A 3373-nucleotide genomic window follows, 5' to 3' on the forward strand; every position below is an offset into this window, starting at 1 on the left:
AATAATGATATAATTAAACAGGGAATAACACACTTGACACCGAACAGCAGTAACTGTATTCAGCTGAATAGACGTCAGTGATTGGTTGAAATTACAGAAATACGACAACTTTAACATGAAATAACTTGCGATGTACAATTTTTTGTTAAGAAGGTTAAGAGAAGAAATTGTTTTATATGACACATTCTACCAGTGTCCCAAGTTTGAAAGTGTTTCGTTAAGAAAACAAATGTTGCCCGTCAAACCCCAAAGATCCGAAAGATGCCCTTTGAGATACAATGTTGGGGATGTACATTACCAGAAAAGATATCAGTGACGAGGTTAATAGCAATCTACTTTGAGAGATCTGGGTTCATATTGTTCATATTTATGGAGATAGTGGTGGTGGGTTACAATATAAAAGTTTTTTGATATTTGTAGCGATTGTGTCTTTGTGCTTTTGAAGAAAACAAGATTGATGCAACTCTGCTGGAGAATATTTTTGGGGTACCTCTCCATGGACATAGTGGAAATTTAAGCATGACATTCCTAGGTGGCTTATGAATGATACTTAAGTGTGGAACATTAGAGATGAGTGAAGAGTAGTATTTGCTTGATTGTTGTTTGAAGTGATGGCAAGTGGATCATTGATGAAAGGGAGGAAGGGTGTAGTGGGAAAAACTGAACTTTGTAGCACATCTTACTTGATAAAGGATGACTCAGAGAGACAGAGAGCCATCAGCATATGTAGTTTTATTTTGAGATAATGTAATAGAAAGGACTGTTCTATGTTCTAAGACTGTTAAAATCAACTGTCTGAGTATGTGTTTCTAATCATCCAGAAGTGATAAAAGTGTACAAATGTAATGTTTGTCCAGCATTGCTTCATCCTAGTGAGAACTATGGAATATAACCCAATAATGAAATTCCATATAAAGAGTGTGGAGGATGGCTGTTTGAATATTATTTCTTTAGTTTTGGGTTGTAAATTGCTGGATCAAGGTTCTGGTTGATATGGTCTAAAACATGTTCAAGTTCAAAAATTATGCTTTTGATGTGGACTTATGCTTTACTCTTTTGATAGTACCAATAGAAGTTTCAAGACTATGCTCACTAAGGTGCAGACCCAAACAGAATAGAGTTGAGCAAGCAAACAGTGTTGTCAGTAGCTCGGGTGTTGTCCAAGGGAAGGGAAAATGACAATACAGCTTGACACCAGTGTTGCTGTAGAAGTTAGAACCACAATGTAAACAGTACCAGGTTACCTTGGCAGCTCCAACACAGGATTTGGTTTCAGAGTTTACTCTCTAAGCCTTTCTCAGTAATCATAACCCGTCTATGTCCAGTGGTAAGATAGGAAGAGAAAATCTTACACATAGTCTTCCTAAAATGCTACAGTCTTTATTATGTTTACATAAGGCTGTGAGCTGGCTGAATCATTAGCACATCAGACAAAATGCTTAGCAGAATCTCCTCTAACCCTCCATATTCAGAGTTCAAATTCTGTTGAGGTTGACTTTGCCTTTCATCCTTTTGGCTATCAATAAAATAAGTACCACTTGTGATCAACTAGCCCCCTCCCTCAAAATTTTAGACCTTGTGCTTATAGTAGAAAGGATTATTATGTTTACATAACTGAGTATTTTTAAAATGGCTAAAAGATAGTGGTGCCATGAAAGCCAGTCAAAATATACATTTGTCTTGGGTAGATTTATAAAAGTAGTAATTATATGGGAATGAATAAGTTTATATGTCAAAAAGTTAATAGGCGCAGGAGTGGCTGTGTGGTAAGTAGCTTGCTTACCAACGACATGGTTCCGGGTTCAGTCCCACTGCGTGGCACCTTGGGCAAGTGTCTTCTACTATAGCCTCGGGCCGACCAAAGCCTTGTGAGTGGATTTGGTAGACGGAAACTGAAAGAAGCCCATCGTATATATGTATATCTATATATATGTGTGTGTTTGTCCCCCCACCATCGCTTGACAACCGATGCTGGTGTGTTTACGTCCCCGTAACTTAGTGGTTCAGCAAAAAGAGGACGATAGAATAAGTACTAGGCTTACAAAGAATAAGTCCTGGGGTCGATTTTCTCGACTAAAGGCGGTGCTCCAGCATGGCCACAGTCAAATGATTGAAACAAGTAAAAGAGTAAAAGAGTTAATAGTTTCTCACTTAGACATGTAGCTTGAGGTAAGCAAAGTAGATCAGGAAGCTAAACAACAAATTCATTGCCTCTATCAGAGCAAGTGTCGATTTCATTTTCCTGTCACTCACGTTATGACAGCATTAGGTTTTGGCATTGTGTCTTGTAATTGAATTTGTGCACCTGGGAAGCTTGGTGATAGAGGTTCTAGTTAGGCTGGGAAGGGGAAAGATGTCAGAAAGGTAACATGCTTTTGTATATGTGAATAGGAGCTATTTAGAACATTTAGACTGAAGTCTGAAGTAATCCTTGTGTAGTTTGATTAGCTGTATGTAATTTAGCATGCTATCTAATTGATCTTTTCAGCCAAATTCTTTTGGTATGGTGTCCTCAGTCAATGAGGGGTTTGATGGGTTATCCTATTCACTTGTCTATCAATGACCTCCTTCCTTTGTAGTTGTTTCTCTCCGTCGTTTTTGTTGCTTATTTTGTTTCCTATTTGTTTGTTTTTTATACCTGTTTCTCTCTCTCACATCTTTATATATGTATATGTTTTTGTATACATCTATTATTATAGTTTGTAATTTATATCGCTTGCTTTGAATCTATTATATAATCAATATAACTTTTATCAACATAATTGGTAGAACATTAGTCAATACATGTTTTAATATGCAGTGAGTTTCTTAATGTGTCTAGGGAGGGTCATTCTTCCAATAAAAATTCAAATAAACACATGCACTGGTTCAGTACCACTTCTTTATTTTACCAACTAACTATCCAATGCTTTGTTTAATGTGTTGATTGAGTAATCAATTGGTTGTTAGTTTTCTGTCGGATTCCTTTTGTTGCTATTCACAACCTCATCAGTTACATCCCCTTACGCTTCAAGATCTGCTTTGAGTCTGAGAACTAGTCTTACATCTACATGTGTGTGTGTGCATACATACGTACATATGCGTGAGTGGAGGCGCAATGGCCCAGTGGTTAGGGCAGTGGACTCGCGGTCATAAGATCACGGTTTCGATTCCCAGACCGGGCGTTGTGAGTGTTTATTGAGTGAAAACACCAAAAAACTCCACGAGGCTCCGGCAGGGGATGGTGGCGAACCCTGCTGTACTCTTTCACCACAACTTTCTCTCACTCTTTCTTCCTGTTTCTGTTGTGCCTGTAATTCAAAGGGTCAGCCTTGTCACACTGTCACGCTGAATATCCCTGAGAACTATGTTAAGGGTACACGTGTCTGTGGAG

The 3373-nt window shown here is 38.2% G+C and overlaps 1 protein-coding gene across 4 annotated transcripts in view; it reads left to right on the plus strand.

Annotated features, from left to right (window-relative positions):
* Positions 1 to 3373, plus strand: part of LOC106883597 (sorting nexin-16) — a 114280-nt gene that overhangs the window by 105659 nt on the left and 5248 nt on the right. The gene's annotated exons all lie outside the window — the stretch shown is intronic.

This window comes from Octopus bimaculoides, chromosome 1, assembly GCF_001194135.2.
Source record: "Octopus bimaculoides isolate UCB-OBI-ISO-001 chromosome 1, ASM119413v2, whole genome shotgun sequence".
NCBI classification, from domain to species: Eukaryota; Metazoa; Mollusca; class Cephalopoda; order Octopoda; family Octopodidae; genus Octopus; species Octopus bimaculoides.